This window comes from Panthera onca, chromosome A1 (assembly GCF_046562875.1).
Source record: "Panthera onca isolate mPanOnc1 chromosome A1, mPanOnc1 haplotype 2, whole genome shotgun sequence".
In the NCBI taxonomy this organism is placed as follows: Eukaryota; Metazoa; Chordata; class Mammalia; order Carnivora; family Felidae; genus Panthera; species Panthera onca.
In genome coordinates, this window is record NC_138339.1 from 235,972,376 (window position 1) to 235,989,732 (window position 17,357).

Genomic DNA, 17,357 nt, shown 5'->3' on the forward strand with positions numbered 1-17,357 from the left:
TTGTCAGTCCTCCCAGCTGAATTAATAACCAGGGAATTTCTTCTTCATACGTGGCTAGGATCTTCATGATTCAAGGGATGGAAGTTTCTCTTGCTGGGAGTAGGAAGGAGGAGAGAGGTCATTTTGGAGGTGAGGAACAAGGAAGAAGGCAGAAGTGCTTTGGGCAACCCAAGGGAAAGGTGCCAGAAGGCAGGAGAAAAGGACACAGGAAGCCCAGCACTCTTCTCGAAAAATAATAGATGCTCCATAAACATCTGGTCAATTAGTTGGCAAGTCAATAAAAGGATGAAAAGAGGTGAAAGGGAGCCCACTCTGGAATGTGGATTTCAGATCCTCCCTTTTCCCAGAGACGACTGTCCCTGCAGCTGGGAGCAAGTGTCTGGTTCAGCTTCAGGCCCCCCCCCCCCCCCCCCGCCCCGTGGTTCCTGGAGGGATGGGGATAGAGCAGGGGAGGCAGGTGGGAGTCTTGCACCCTCCCCGCTGACCCAGCCTAGACATGACTGGAGGCTTCCTCCCCCCACCTCCAGGTCTGTTGTAAGATCCTGCTGCAATTCTGTTCCCTTCTCGGCCCTCTTGCGCTGCAGAGGCGGCCTTGAGGGGTGGAGGCAGGGCTGTCTGGAGGCTTCTCTGCTGTGTTGTGAGTCCGGGAGAGGCATCTGGAGGTGGATGTGGCCCGGGGCCTCCGGAACACTTTGTCACGGCATCCAATTAACTAGAGACAGAGGGGCCTGAGGTCAGATCTTGGTCTCATTACCGCCAGGCTCTAACCAGCTGGAGTTACTAACAGATGACTCCTCAGTAAATGTTGGACTTGAGTCATTTTCTAAAGCTGGTGACAGTCAGTGTTCCTTCTGGAGTTTCCCTAGACAGGAACAGGGGAAAGAGGGCAAAAATAGGCACATTACTTTCATTATTAACTTGGCAGCTCTTTGCTAATCTGTACCACGAAGCTTCTCTCTCCCTCCCCCTCCCTCCCTCTCTCTTTCTCTCTCTCTGTCTCTCTCTCTCTCTCTCGATTGTAATAGGAGGACCAGAGGTTATGAAGCCAAACAGAAATGGGTTGGAATGCCAGCACTTCCATGATCTTACCTGTGGCCTTGGGGAAATCCCCAACTCACCTGAGACTCGGTTCCAGGGTCTGTAAAGTTACTAATGTTCACCTCATCGTGTTGTTTGAGGATTTAATTAAATAATACCAAAATTGGCAGCAGAAATGCCAGTCAGTCATGGCAGGAAAGGGGGACACTTGAAGAATGTTTCATAAAGGAATTATTTACAAAGGTGTAGGGACACCACCTCCAGGCTAGAGGAGGAATCTGAGAGGTCATTGCCAGAAACCCGGAGGCAGAGACAGCTGCCTTGTAGGTGCCGTGACCTTTAGTCAAGGACAGCCAGCCCACAGTGCCTCCAGCCTGGCCTCATCCCTCCCTCCCTTCCTCCCTCCCTCCTTCCAGGCTGGGCTGGGCTCCTCATCATGCAAACCCAACCAGAAGCCTGAGGGCACAAAGGCAGCCACTGGGGACACAGCAGGCTGGAGAAGGGTAACCCTAGGAAGGAAACAGAAGATATCCAGCACAGGAAGCGTTCAAGAAATGAACATTGTGACAAGTCACTTCAAGTTCAGTTTAGATCCCTCTAAACCTGTTTTCCCACAAAGCGTTAGTCCATCCCTGCGCATATAGGATGTGCCAGTGTTTGCTGAACAGTAATGAGGTTCCGGAAGGGGCATAAAATATTGACTTGTGAGCAAGCATAACATTTGCATTGAATGTAACGTTAAAGTATGATGATATACATTTAAATTGCACATCACAGATGGGAAAAAAAGCATCAAGTCTGTTATGGCTTTATTCATTCCTTGCTTTTCGCTCTGAGTTGAGTTTGCATCCAAGCACTTCTTCCTCTGTTGGCAAAATGACAGTGTAATTAACTAACAGCACTCACAGATAAATGACTGTAAATTGCTTTGTAATCAGAGGGCCAACCCCTGCCGCACACTGTCTCTGGTGTCTGCGAGTCCCTTTGAAGTTGGAGGGGGAGACTCGGAATGGAAGGAACCTCTAACATATCAGTTGTAAACCCTAGGGTCCGGCGGTGTCGGGAGAATAAAGCGCCCTCCAACAGGCAACACGGTAGGGGTCCATTCCAGCAGTCCAGACCGGTAGGTACCCTTGCCCATAACCTGGACTCCTCGATGGCCAATCGGGCATCTTCCCATGCTCTGTGGGGCCGTCTGCCTATGTGCACTTGTCAAGCCCTGGAGAGGAAATGACATCCAGGGCCTGTTCTGACCTCTGCCTCTGCCGGTTCTGTTGGGAACTTACCTACCCTGCTCTGTAAAGATTTCAAAACATTTTAAAGCACCAACTTAAATTTATTCTAAGCCCAATGCTTGGTCAGATTTTTCTGGCTTCTGGTTAGCTGTTTGAAGAGCGGGATAAAGCTGAGAGGTAACTGAGTAGCAGGGCAGAGCAAGCAGGAGGGTCCGTTGGATGCTGCCCAGGCCTCATGTAGCTTACTAGCAATTAGCCTGTCCTTCCTTGTCCTAAATTACAGTTTTACAACCTAGCTGGTCCCAGGCCCATGAATCTGCATTTTTAAAGCTCCCCATTGATATGGACATACAGCCTTGTTTGTTGGAAACCAGATTCCTTGGAGTGAGAGAAGCAAAAAATATATTCAAGGAGGATTTTAGCATCAAAATGTCCTACCTTATAAGAAAGTGCTTCCTTTCCACTAAAAATATGGAGTAAAGGTCAGCCTTTAGTGTATCTTATTTCTGGAATGATTAATTTTGTGCTTACCTTTCCAATACAATGACATTTTTACTACACATGGATCTTTAAACCCGGTAAGAAAACAAGTGATCTAAAAACCTTTTTATTTTTTCTGCCATTCAAAATTAAATTATGTTCTTTATTTAGGATGATAAAAAAATGGTTACACTAAAGTTTCAGGAGAGCAACGATCTAATGTGACCACAGCAGACGCTGGGCTAACTCAACACCAGGGGAGCAACCCTCCTTTGTGTTACCCTGAGGCTCCCGGCCATCAATCTACTGAGACCCTCTAATGACCGTTTATGTTACTTTAAAAGGTGACTTCTGCAAGGCAGGCCTTACATCCAAAGTCCTGGTGGTATCTACTGAAAAGAGAGACCGTCTGAACTTTGGTGGCAATGTCCACTTTGCACAGCCCACGCTAAAATATTGAGGGTCAGAAGAACATCCAATGATCAAAGAATTTAGTGGGAAATCTGTCCTGCGTGGGAGGGAGGGAGCAAGAATCCAGCCTGAACTTTAATCCTTAAATTCCCACGGTCTATCCTTTTAAAGTTAACTTTTGTGTTTCAGGATTTAAAGTTAAACACACACACACACACACACACACACACACACACACACACACACACACACACACACACACACATATTGGGGCCTGTCTGGAGAGACGTTAAGGCTGTGTCAGAATGTCTGGAGAGATGTTTAAGGCTGTCAGAAGAGCCCAAGGTTCTTTGCAGCCCTCAGAGCTAGCACTAAAGACCAGACACTCGCTGGAGGCCTAAGCAAATTAGAAACTTTAATTAGAAAGTGTTGGTTTGTTCTGCTAAACAGTCACCTGTCTGATTCCCCTGATGGTACCTGCTGACGCTGACGTTGGATGAGATGGATGGTGCTCTGTGTCTGGGGCAGAAGGAAGAGCCAGTAGCTTCTGATCCCTGCAAGGATTTCTGGCTATTTCTGCCTATATACTCAGTGTGCCCAATTTACGTATCATTTATTTATCATTCAGGACTTACAGCAAATTTTTGTCAGGCATGCTTCCTCCTAAGAACGGAGCCAGTCGCACCTAGCTCCTGTCTGGGGAGTGATACCGATCATTCCCCCGTCCTGGGGACCAAAGCCCATCAATGGCTCTGGGACCAAAGTGGTGGATTAAAAATCCCGTGAACCTGGCCAAGAGGTCAGGACCCGAGAGGGCCCCAGAGTCCTAGCCCTGTGCTGCTTCCTGATGATCTGTTGTCTTTTCCTGAAGCAGAAAATCACCTCCCGCTCCCCAGCATTTGGGGAAAGTTCAAAGAGGTGGGTGAGGTGGCCTGGAGGCTGCCCCACCCCACCCTTTCCTTCAGGATGTTTTCTTTCTGCCCAGTGCTGGCAGTGAACCCTCAGGCTGACCTCATCCCCAGTTTCAGGGCCTGTCATTGCTGGAGGCATGTTTGCACCGAGCTCTATGTGTGCCCAGCGGCTTGTGTGAGCGAATCGTGCCAGGGAAATAAGTGCCCATAAGTGCCCAGGAGTCCACACCGGAGAGCCACCGGCTGATGCAATAGAGAGTGGCTTTGCACAAAGAGGCTAATGGTTCTGGTGACTAAGTGAACAGAGCCCAGACCTTCGCGGTCACAAGGAAAAATCCTGCCAGTACTCAGTATGAGCCAATATGGACACCGACCTATAACTGGATTGAAAAGGAGACTGCTTAGCAAACATGAGTCGAGCCACTGTCCCAGGGTCCAGCCAGGAGGAGAGAAAGCATGAACAGAGAAGAGAGAAAATGAGAAAAGGTCAGAAATAAGGCAAAAGTAAAGCTGAGAATTCTAGAAGCACATGGAAGGAAGAGTAACTTTTCTGATTTATTGGCTACGTTTCAACTCATCTTTGAGTGTCATGAGAGCAAGGTGTTTCTCAGACAAGACGAGACGCTTAAAGGTGGCCAGCTTTGTAGGATTAATCGTCCCAAATCCACATTCCCTAAGCAGATAAGTACATAGTTCTTTGTGCTGATAGCACGCTGAAGGTTTAACTGTTTTTCAGGATAAAACCGACCACATGTGAAGAAGTGACCACTTATCGCGTAACTGAGGGGACAGAAACCAACAGAATCTGTAAACACACTGTCGTCCTGGACATAAATAAAGGTCTGTTCAGATGTTGACGGCTTTTAAAATTCTTTACTTTTTTCTCTATAGGCTTTACTTATGTAACTAAGGAGCTGGGACTCTCAGCAGGTGAACTTGCTGGAAAGAAAGCTGTGGGGAGCTCTGCAGCAATCCTGTATCATCCTGATTCACCTGTGTATCTTCATAGACGTCCCTGTGTGCTCACAAAGAAATCCTAAAGGACAATGATTTTTTTTTTTTTTTTTTTTTTAGAAAGAGAGCGAGCCAATGCGTGTGTGAGGGAGGGGCAGAGGGAGAGAGGAAGACTCTTAAGCAGGCTTCATGCCCCGTGGAGAGCCTGATGAGAGGCTCAATCCCATGACCCTGGGATCATGACCTGGGCTGAAATCAAAAGTCAGATGCTTAATCGACTGACCCGCCCCGGGCGCCCCAAGGACAAGGATTTTTCAGTGAGCAAATTCAAAAGATTTTCCCAAACACTTGAAAGTAATCCAGGAAAGGAACTGCACTTGAACATACTGCATTTGGAAAGGAACGCTTGGAACAAAGGCTGCGTTGTAACGTCCACTTAGTGGCCACTTTGAGAAAAACCAACGTTTGCTTGAGCTTTTAAGTTTTCGTGCATTTGTTTACAGCAAAAAAGAGGAGAATTCATACCATGCTCTGGGCAAACCTTGCCCGTGTCCCATCAAATAGTCCTCGTGCTTGTTCCTTCGTGCACACACCAGTGTCCCTCCTCTCTGGGCCCCATGAGGCATGGACTCAATCCACAGAACCATCCCGACTTACCCGACCAGGACACTAGACTGTCTCCCCACCCAGAGAGCACTTGGAAGCCATGGGGTCTTGTCTCATTCACCTCGGCATCCCCGTTTCCCGGAAAGACCCCAAGATCAAGGCATGTCCGACAAAGGCCTTTTGTGCTACTTCCGGATACCCAGGAGGTCAAGTCTGGAGGCGCAAAGGTTGGGGTTTTTACAGGCCATTCCAATTGTTCGTGAGAACGTGTATTTTGGTTTACGGAGGACCACCTACTTGAAACGGGAACTATAACAAAATCCAGGGTGGATACAGCTTTCACTGAGTCGTATTAATTACTTTCGTGGAGTGTCGGCCCTCTAACACTTCCTTGAAATAGTTTTGCTGAGAAACGGGCAACAATCGGAGAACCTGGCTCTCCCGGGATATTGTAACCGTTTTGGGGGTGGGGAACCGGGGTGAGAGAGGACAAGGAGATGAGGAGGCCGGGAGACGACGCGGCCACCCACAATAAGCGAAGGTGGAGGAAAGAGGAAAGCCGTCGCAGCAAACACGGCCGACCATCCCCGGTTCACGACAGCTCAGGTTTGCGGCTGGGTGCCAACGTGCCCAGCCTAGTACCTCCGGCCTCCCAGACGCCCTCGCGGTTAGGCTTGACCAGCTGACACGCTTCAGCCAATGAGGTGCGAGAGGGGTCGCTGGGCGGGGCCTCCAGGAACGCTTCGGAAAGGAGAAGTAACTGATAGCCGCCATGTTGGCTTTCGCCGCCTGCCCTTCTTCGTGGAACACGGAGCTAGTGCCTCGGCGGTGGCAGTCATTTTGCCACCGCAAGGAGGAAGACGACGTGCGAAGCGTGACTGAGCAGAAACACAGAAAGAGCCTGGAACCCGCGGACGGCATGGAGCTGCCATGTCGGCCCTGGATGTAACGGGAGAGGAATGGACCGCTGTTGGGCTCAGCCACCCTACGCAGGCTTCGGAAGGTCCGCAGGGCTGGCCGAACGCAGTCCTGACGTGCGCGGGGCTGGACAGAAAGGACCCAGAGCCCGAGTCCCAGCCCTGCTTCCGGGCCTTCCTGTGAGTGTGCGACCTCGGTCCGTCGTGTACCCGAATGCGAAACTGGGGGGGGGAGGGGGGGGGAGAAATCGCCGTCCTGACACCCCCACGGGCCGTTTTAAAGTCCAAAAGTTAGTTGAACACATTTCAGAAGCATAGTGTTATATATAAAGTATTAATCCCTTTCCTACTAAGGCACGAAAAGGGGTTAATATGACGGGAACGGGCTTAGGAGAAAACATTAGGAAGATGCGGTATTTGGAATTCGAAGTCTCGGAAAGGCGACTTCAAGGGGTTCCCATAAAGGGAAACTTCTTAGAAGTCGGGGCCAGATTCTTTCATTTTCATTCCCTCTGTCGTGACTATGTGCCAGCCTCACAAAGTAGGCCCTGATAATTCGGTTTCATCTGGAAGCGAGGCGGAAGTCGGTACTTGCCACTGTGGAAAGCAGGACAAACCTAGGACGCGCCCGAGGGAACTGAAGCTGCGGGGCAGGAAGTCCCGGGAAGGGAAGGGAAGGGAAGGGAAGGCAGGGAGGCGGGAGGCAGCGGAAGAAGTTGCTAAAAGCCTCCTCCCCTCGCAGGCCGAGGGCTGCGGACTGACCGAACCCGAACCCCCGCAGGTTCTTGAGCAGGAAAAGGGACGTAAAGGAAACGATGTCCTAGCACTGCGATCTGGCAAAGGGTGACTGGTTCCTAGAGACAGCAGAGAAGGGGGGAGAAGACGGAAGGTAGACAATGGAGTTAACATTTGCCTGTGGATTCAGAGCTTACAAAACTGTGTTAGATGAACGGGAAACTAGTACACGGGAAAAAAAAAAAAAGCTTATGGTTGGACATATGGTAGGTTGGTTTTGATGCTGAGAGCTAGAGAAAAATCACGGATGGACCCACATCGTGCTCTGTGTTCTTCTGGCCCTATTCTTTTTTTTTTTTTTTTTTAATGTTTGTTCATTTTCTAGAGAGAAAGACAGCTTGGTGTTTGACAAGAGGACGCAGCACACATGGGTGTTACCGCTGAGGGGAGGGAGGGAAGCCAGCATCCTTGATGGACTCCCGCACATCCCAGTGGATGGGTGGTCCGGCAGCAGGTGCAGCCAAGAGACCCGGGTGCCCGGAGACCAAGGGGATGAGACTGTGAGGCCTGTGTGGACCAGGTGGTAACACAGAGGTCAGCCACTCTCCCCTCCTGCCCCCCGAAACCTGCCCTATGCCCAGATGGTGCACAGGGAATGGGAAAGAGAAACTTGAAACACTGAGGATTCACCCCAGAGAGACCGAGTCAGTGTGGTAGAGCCAATTACAGCCACAATAACTGTGCTATGCTTCTTTTCCCCTCAGTGGAGATTGTGCTCTCAGGACATTTGAGATCAATTTTAGGAAACAAAGTTACATTTCTGTACGTCTGCAACATTGTATGTAAATTGCAACACCAGCACCCACAGCCTCAGAAGGGCTCATTTCAGTGGGCACAGGGAAGACTGACAGAGTTAGAAATGGAACCTCCTACTGAGGGGGGGGCAGGTGCTAGATACACCTGATGGTCAGGGAAGAAAAGCAGGTCATGGGATAAGCAGGGGATAAGCCAGGGATAAGCAACAGGTGGTGGGTGGACCAAAAGGTGTCCTAGGGTTCCCTAACAGGTGGGCAGGTGGAGAGGCTGAGCAGAGAGCTCCAGAGACTGTAGCAGATGGTGGGGACTGGGGCACTGGCCCCACCCACAGAACGGGGGCAGAGGGCAGGCAATAGTTCAGGGCCACACAAAGGAAAATGGCAAAAGAAAGCAGAGTTTTGGTCCGAAGGGGCAAGGGAACAGGACAAGTTACCAAGCCAGGGACATAAGCACTGGAACTACATCTGGTGCGGATGTGGCTTCCAGAAGAGGATGCAACCCAGTGTTGGACCAGACAGACAGCACATCGCCTGGGAGTTTCACTAGAGCTTCTTAGTTTTCCTGGTCCGGGAGACAGCTGGCTCCAGATCCTGGTGTAAGGCTGACTGCACAGACTTTCCAGGGCCATGTGGGATTTGTGGTTGCTGGCAGAAAGTCGAGAGTGGGTAGGGACAGGTATCAAATGGTCCAAAGTGAAGACAGAGGTAGAGTGGTGCCTGGGTGAGACCCTGCCTGGCAAACTAAGCGAAGGGAACTTCGGAAGCCGTGTGATTGGTTGTGGCTTCAGGCCCGATGAATTCCCCCCACACACCTTAGGATGTCTGGGCCTTTTTCCAAGGAGTGAGCAGGTAGACAGTACCTGCTGGAGTTGTTATGTTGGTCTCAGGGGCCTGTCCAAGTCGTGAATACCCAAGTGCCCAGCCGTCTTCCCAGTGAGTAGTCTTGCCCTGGGATCCCGGGGGATCTGGTGTGCAGCTCAGGGACAGATAAGCCCTGGGACTAACTTCTGCCTGTGGTTTATCAAAGGGGCGGGTGGGGAAACACCTGCTAATTGGAGGTTGAACCAATTGCCAGAGTGGCGGTTTAGGCCAGGCGTAGATCTGCAAAGGGATCCCCTTGGGAAGTGCTTCCAGGAGAGAGGAGACAAGACAGTGGCTAGGGGGAGAAGAGCAGGGAACACCAGTGGAGACCCTGGATGTGTCACTGTGGTAGACCGAGGTTCTAACTGGTTTAAGGACCACTGACCTCTAGAAACTGATGAAACACTAAAGACCTTTTCCCGGAAAAGCAAGCACACTTGCTCGTATGCATGAATTTCAGTGGAGTCGGGAACATTCTTTGAAGGATCTTCCCTCCCCAAGAGACATTGTTCTTCAGCAAGACAGCTACTGAGTCCAAACTTTTCAGCCATTGCAGATAGAATAAGAAGGGGCAGCAAAGTAGCTCAAAATTTCACCTGAGATTCATGAGAGGTTAGATATGACATTATATTTAGAGCTGAAAGCGACCTTTGCCATCTGTGGGAAACTTGGGTCTTTGATCTGGAGAAGTAAACCCTGGACGTGGCCTTGGGCGTCTGAAGCTGTGGGTCACAGTCTTGGCCCTGGTACTTGTTCAACCAAGACCTGAGCTGGTCACTCCACCTCTCTGGGTCTCAACTTTCTCATCCACGAGAGGGGGCTACTCTCTGATGTACGGGGTCCTGGTAAGGTTTCACTGAGATGATACAGACGACAGCGGAACTCTTGGCAAAAGATGATGTTCTGTGGGAAATGTAAATTATGTCACCAAGTCACCTGCCAGCTTGTGGCCCACAAGGACGAGACTTGGCCCTTCTGAGCCCAGCAGTGTTGCCCTCAGACCCCCCTTGTTTCCCCGAGAGCCTGGAGGAAAAACCTGCAGTTTCCTAATTGAAACTCACCGTCCTGGCCATTTGTAGCACCAGCCTTGCCTCCTGGGCCTATAAAACACAAAGCCTCGGTTCACTGGGTTTATGAGCCTCAGGATTGCTTCACTCATTGTTCTGGATTGAATTGTGTCCTCTGAAACCTCCAGTACCTCAAAATGTGACCTTATTTGGAAATAGGGTCCTTGCAGATATAGTTTAGATGAGGTCAGTAGGGTGGGCCTAGGTCCAGTATGACTGGTGTCCTTATAGAAAGGGAAAACCCGGACAAAGAGACGGACACATATAGAGGGAAGATGATGCACACAGACACAAGGAGAAGATGGCCATCTGTGAGCCGAGGACAGAGGCCGGGCACAGATGCTCCATTCGTGGCCCACAGAAGGGACCCTGCCAACACCCTGATCTTAGACTTCTGGCCTCCAGACGGTGAGAAAACAAAATTCTGCTCAAAATTTTAGCCACTCCGTTTGTGGTGCTTTGTTATGGCAGCCTTAGCAAAATACTACCAAAAAAAAACCACCCCAAAAAAATAACAAAAAAAAAAAAAACCCAAAATGAAAACCAAAACCAGCTCCTTTCCTTTCTCTCCTTTCTTTCCCTCAGATTTGCAACAATTGGCCAGGAAGCAGCACATCAAACTTAGACAAATATGTATTTTTACTGGAGGTTGAAATTCTGCGTGTCCTATGAAATCGTATTTGTCCAAGGTTAAAATCATCTCCTAAGTTAGGAGTTAGTTCCTTTTACAAAAGACCATCACTCAAGATGCTTCACTTCCCACCTTCCCAGTAAAGTTAGAACTCATTTTCCCCACCCGGGAGATTTTTGCTTGATCCCGAGAATTACTGCAGGATAAAGGGGAACATAATGAAATGCTAATGGTATTTACTGAGGGTAAACACTGGCAAGCTTAGGAGCCTCTGGCATGATTCGTTTGCCTGACGGAGACAAGCCTATTTCTCTCACAAAAGTTTGCAAACCTAGCACAATCTGAAAGACAATGGGGACAGGGATACTTCTTTTTAGATCAGTCTTTTGATCTCCGGAAAACAATGTGTTCACTTTCCTGAGCCAAATTAAGAAGTTCTTGGTTGCCTTTAAACAGCAGTGGGCCTCAGAAGCTGTTCAGGGAGCGTTAAGCTCAGCTGAGCCCGTGTGTGGGAGAGAAGTTTTCCTAAGCAGATTATTAACAGGAAATTATTTGTCTGAGGTTCCAAATGGTCTTTCACCGCCAGGCCACAAAAATTCCTTATTTTTAAATGATCATCATGGGCAGAAATAACTAGAATATTCAGAAAATTCACTAGATAAATTCTAATTCTAGACCTCCCAAAGCGAAATTGACGGGCTCGGCTTTGGGGACCACAGTGTCCCCCAGTGCTGTTGACCTCTGGGCCCACTGGGCTTAGACAGTAGCCTCCAGTGCAAGGCTGGCACCCGGTAGGTCCAGAAACGCTGGATGGATTTAGGTGCCATGTGAGCTGATGGAAATTGGATGAAGTACGTTCCGTTACCTTTGAGAGATACGGTCACGCAGCACAGATGTCCGATGCAACACCTTGGCATTGGCGTGCGAACCTGGCAAAGTTATGTAGCCTCCGTGGGCTTCAGTTTCCTCAGAGTAACTTAGCTTCTGAGTCTCTTTGAACCTCGAAAAGGTCATGGCAAAGACTTCCCTCGTGTCACGGTGGAGCGCAAGACCACTACAGACCAAAATGACAAGACATGGGTTCTAGTCCCGGCTTTGCCACCAGTGAGTGAGCCCAGGGGCCCCCTTCCATCTGCAAAATGTTTTGGTGCCTCAGTTTCCTCTTCGGTAAAGTGGGGAGGACTTCTGTGAGAAATCACATCTGTAACAGAGGAAATATCTTTTACTCTGAAGGCTTGTAGAATGGGATCTGTATTACCAGTTTTAAGACTCGAGTGGGATTTTGGAATAAGGCCTCCTTAAATTCAGCTTAAGTAAATTTTTTTTTTTTTGGAATGTTTATTTTTGAGAGAGAGAGACAGAGCATGAGTGGGGGAGGGGCAGAGAGAGAGGGAGACACAGAATCCGAAGCAGGCTCCAGGCTCCGAGCTGTCAGCACAGAGCCCGACGCGGGGCTCGAACCCACGAACTATGAGATCACGACCCGAGCCGAAGTCAGATGCTCAACTGACTGAGCCACCCAGGTGCCCCAAAATTCAGCTTAAGTGTTATCAGGAAGGGATAGTAAGTGAGAATAATATTCTCAAGAGGCCATATTGCTCACTATCAAGAAGTGCCTGTACTCTCAGACTTTCATTTGAGCATCTTATGTGCCTCATCACAGAGTGGGTCATCAGACCCAGAAAGGGCTTGGAGGCAGGCAGCTGAACTATTCTATTTTATGAAGTCTGATACTTGGCAATGTGTCCAACCACCTCTTGTTACTGTGTGTTCTTGAAATTTTACTCCTTCCTTTTGGACCCGATCATCAGATGCCCAGAGGTGCTAGTGACAGTATCCCTGAAACAAACTGTTTCTCGGGAGGGTCGTACCAATTCTGCACTTCCTCTAAGACGGTTGTAGCTTGTTAATTTCCCCACAACTGGACCGGCATTGACTATTGACATTAGGCTGAATTTTGCTACTTGAATAAAAGACCTACCACACTGGTCTTTTAATGGGCATTTGCTTCAGTACATTGAATATATTTTTTTCAATGGTTGCTTACCAGTTGTTTGTTTTGGTCCTAAGATATCTTTTTCTATTCTCTATCTGTTGGGGTGTTAATGGCTTTCAGCATCTTATTTAATAACATGCTTGGATTACTTTCCTAGGGGTGTCATAATAAATTGCCATGAACTGGGTGCCTGAACGCAACAACAATTTGTTCTCTCCCAGTTCCAGAGGCTGCAAGGCTGAATCAAGGTATCGGCAGAGCCACGCTGTCTGTGAGGGCCCTGGTGGACTTTCCTAACCTGCCTCTCCCAGCTTCTGCTTGTTGCTAGCAATCTTTGCTGCCCCTTGACTTGTAGACACATCGCTCCCACCCCTGCTTCCATCTTGACACAGCCTTCTCCCTGGTGTCTGTGGACAAATTCCTCTCTTAGAAGGACACCGGCCATGTTAGGACCCACCCTAATCCAGTATGACGTCATCTTAATTTTACTGCATTTGTAAGGACCCTATTTTCTTTCCTATTTTTTTTTTTTTTAATTTAAATTCAAGGTAGTTAACACACAGTGTAGTCTTGGCTTCAGCAGGAGAATCCCGTGACTCATCTCTTACATGTGACACCCAGTGCTCATGCCAAAAAAGTGCCCTCCTCAATGCCCGCCATCCACTCAGCCCCTCCCCCCACCCACCACCCCTCTAGCAACCCTCCGTTTGTTCTTATTTAAGAGTCTCTTATGGTTTGCCTCCTTCTCTGTTTTCATCCTCTTTTTGCTTCCCTTCCCCTGTGTTCATCTGTTGAGATTCTCAAATTCCACACATTAGTGAAATCGCATGTTATTTGTCTTTCTGTGACTGACTTATTTCACTCAGCATGATAGTGTAAGGACCCTATTTTTAAATAAGGTCTAAGGCATTATTAGGACTTAAACCTATTTTCTTTCGAGGGGTGGTACCTTTCAGCTCACAACAATACTGGAAAAGAAAATATGGGCGGAAGGCTCTTCTGATGGGGAAAGAGCAGAAAACTGGCAGGTGAGTGACAGAATCTGAGGACAATCTGTGTAGGTTTATTACCATCTGTTACATCAAGGTAACGGAGAAAGTTACGTGTTTGAAATTTTAAACTATTTGAATTTGAAAAACATATAAAGTAGGTCTCAAGATTTCAGTGCTTACTAACCGCTGGAATTATAAACATCAACTCTGCCAGTCTAGTAAAGTAGAAAGCACATAGCTACATAGAGTCAAGCGCTTGGGTGGTTTCCTGGTTCTGGGCTGCTTAGCTATGTGACTTGGAATCATTTGCTGAATTGACATCATCTATTCTTGTTCCGAAGTCGCTGACATCGAGCCTGATAAAGGGCTCGAACTCAGAAACTGTGAGATCATAACCTGAGATGAAGTCAGACACTTAACCGACCGAGCCACCCAGGTGCCCCTAGGGCTTTTAATTCTAATCTGAGACTAATAACCTATGATTGCAAAGGCCATAATAAGTTAAATCCATTTGCTTCTGTTTTCACGTCTATGTTTGTAGGGGTAAATGGCTCTCCAGCTTTATGGTTACTAAACACAAGCCTGGTAGTTTAGGTTAAAGTTAGTTTATACTTAAAGCGTTGTTATCCTTGAATACTGTGTTGGATTTGGGGAAGGTCTAGAACTCTGTCAGATGCTGAGATGCTCAGATAATCAATCCACACTTTGTTCTTTCCACAGGAAGAGAGGATATTTTCCAAATATAAAGGACTCATTGATGTTGGAAGTGAAACTAGTGATTCAACTATAGAATTTCATCTTCAAAGCACTTTCTAAACAAGAGAGTTGGTGGGACCTGGGGTGAGAGATTCCGGAACCCAATACAAATAGGGTCAGATGTAGAAAGATCCAGAGTCAGCCTCTCTCTGCTGAGGTCAAATGTGCTTGTTGAAAAGTTTGGTTTTATGTGTATTTCTGTTTGTGTGTAGGTCCTTGTGAAACGACTAAAATTAAGCTAGGTATTGTTTGTGGATCTCTGCGGTTCACTGAAGTGAAAAAGCCAAAAACGATGATATAATGAGGCAGTGGGCCCACAAAATCTGGGCTAATTTTCTAAGTTTTTTACTGGTAAGCTATTAAAGAGTTTATATAACATAATGACGGTAGCCTCTGTTAGAACATGAATACTTCAGAGGTGCCTGGCCGGCTCAGTCGGTAGAGCCTGTGACTCTTGATCTTGGGGTTGTGAGTTTGAGCCCCATGTTGGGCATAGAGATTGCTTAAAAAAAAAACAAAACATGAATACTTCATGAGGAAATGGTTTGAGTTCTTTTTATTTTTGCAGCCTTAGTCCCTTGTATACAGGTGGTATTTAATGGATGTTCGTTAAGCAGGTTACAACTAGGGCAACCTATAAAAGTTTTATCTCACCAACTGTGGAGCCTCATTTGGAGAAGAAAAAAGTGAACACCGTCGATTTTTTTTTTTTTTTTTTTTCCTAATTCCTGTGTCGCTTCAGGGACAATAATGTGTTCTGTCAGACCCAACTAACCACCACTTTGGGGAAGTCTGGTATTTTCTTGTCTTCAAAACTGCCCTCTAACTTGCGTTGGCACATGGGGTGTTAGGTCTTCACGTAGCTACTTACCCACCTGGCTCAAGCATCTCAGATGAACTTGGTAGAAACAACCCCTTAAAAAACTGTTTGCAAGGGTGAGCTAACTATGACTTAGAAGTTCTACTCTGGATGTTCCAGCTTGTGTGTGATTATAAAAGGTAGACCAGGCAGTGTTTCCCAATCCCCCCCCCCCCTTTTTTTTTTCGCTTTTTACCAAAAAAAAATCCAGCAAGTTTTTTCCAGTTATGATTCACAGTCCTGGTCTTAGAGCAATTTTGACAGTGTTAATCATTTGTAGGGGATGCTTTTTTTAACCTTTATGTTAAACTAATTTTACACTGACAAAGACGTGGTAAAAATAGTACAGAGTTCCTGTGTATCCTTCAGCAGCTTCCCTAATGTTAACGTCTAACACAACCACAGCACGATGACCCAAACCGGGATATTGACATTGATTCAACACTATTTTTACTAACCTGCAGGCTTTATTCAGAATTTACCATTTTTCCCACTCATGTCCTCTTTCTGGTCGAGGATCCAATCCAACACCCCGCATTACATTCAGTTGTCAAACTAAAGTGTTTGCTCCAAACCATTCCCCTTCTTCAGTCTTTCTGTGTCTTTCATGACCTTGACACTTTCAAAGGGCACCAGCCAGTTATCCCCTCAATTTGGATTTCTCTGATGTTTCCTCACGTTAGGCGGAGGGTATGCGTTTTGGGCAGAAATGCCACAGAAGGTACTGCGCCCTTCTCAGTATCTGTAAAAAAATTTCACATTCACGTTTTGTGTGAGTGTGGGAATTTGCTCCTTAAAAGATAATTACTCCCTAAATGTATATATATACATGTATATGTATATGTGTATGTATATGTATATATATATATATATATATATTTCCCCCCCCCCCCCCCCGTATTTCTTAGGGATTTGGCATATATATCCCTTAACGACTTAGTTTGGAATCATCTATGGAAAGATCCCCTTCGAAGAGCGTGCGTTTCCCTGCCTCTGGGGACACTGGGGAGAAGATGGAGCAGACATGCTTTCTCTTTACCCTGTTAGTAGATTCGTCGTCAACCAGGGGCCTTTTGCTGCTGAGACAGCTGGCGGTCCGTTCCCAGGCTTCGACTGATTACAAACTGCTTCTTCGGTTGGGCTCATCCAGAAGCCGCTGAGACCACGATTTGAGTCTGGGTCACTTACCTGGTGGCAGGGCAGCAAGAGAGGGAAGAAGACTGGGGCGTTTCGTCTGCAGCCCCTAGCTGTCATTGCACGAGGGCTGCTCCCAGGGCACTTTTTTTTCTGGTGTTCTGGCCCATTCCAAACCCGAGAACACCTCCGGGTAGAGAGTCCCTGGGACCTGCAGTAGAATGTCTAGAAAGTCCTTCATGTTTAAGGCAGTTGCAAGTGTCTAAAGATCTGGGAGGGATACTACGGTGCCCTTTCTGCCTTCCCCTTCTTGCTTGCTCTTTTTCCTCTCCGCATGTTCTCTAGTATTTAAAAAGCAAAATAAGACAAAAAAACAAATACGTGGTAGATGGAATGAGGAGAGGAGGGGAGGGCATCAGAACGGAAGTGTTGTGTAGGTAACAGTCCTCAGCACCCGGCAGTGCTATCATTAATATACTCTTACACTTATGAATCAGTTGGTGCTGGGTTCTATTTTTAAAAGACGAATGACCCAAGGCAGGAAAAAAACCACAAAAAACGTGTTTTCTAAACTTAAAAAGCTGTTGTTTTCCAAGTTGTGGTCTTTCTTCCCAGGCTTTCGAACAGTGAGGCCAATTATAAAGAGAGATGCCTGAGTGTGGGGATGTCCCAGTGGCACCCACACTTTGCTCAAAACACCCCACCAGATGAAAGCATAGAACACCCAACACGGGGGGTTTACTCTTTTCAGAAATGTTCTGGCAACTCGATGCCACATCTCGCAGTGGGACAGTCCCAGAAGTTCTAAAATGGCCCCCAAAAGTGGAGGAAGGGCTTAAAACGGGGGTCGGAAACATGGAGCTTCAATGCTTTGCTCTATGGCCAGATGTCTTGAAGTAAGTTGTTTATCTGATTTCCTCACCCGTAAGATGGGAATAATCATACCTATTTCTTTTTTT

The 17,357-nt window shown here is 47.5% G+C and overlaps 1 long non-coding RNA gene across 1 annotated transcript; it reads left to right on the plus strand.

Annotated features, from left to right (window-relative positions):
- The first annotated feature begins 6,418 nt into the window (after positions 1–6,418).
- LOC132682270 (uncharacterized) lies at positions 6,419–15,174 on the plus strand. Its single transcript, XR_009611582.2, has 3 exons — positions 6,419–6,732; positions 13,598–13,685; positions 14,370–15,174. It is a non-coding gene; the product is annotated as an uncharacterized LOC132682270 (long non-coding RNA).
- The last annotated feature ends 2,183 nt before the right edge of the window (positions 15,175–17,357 follow it).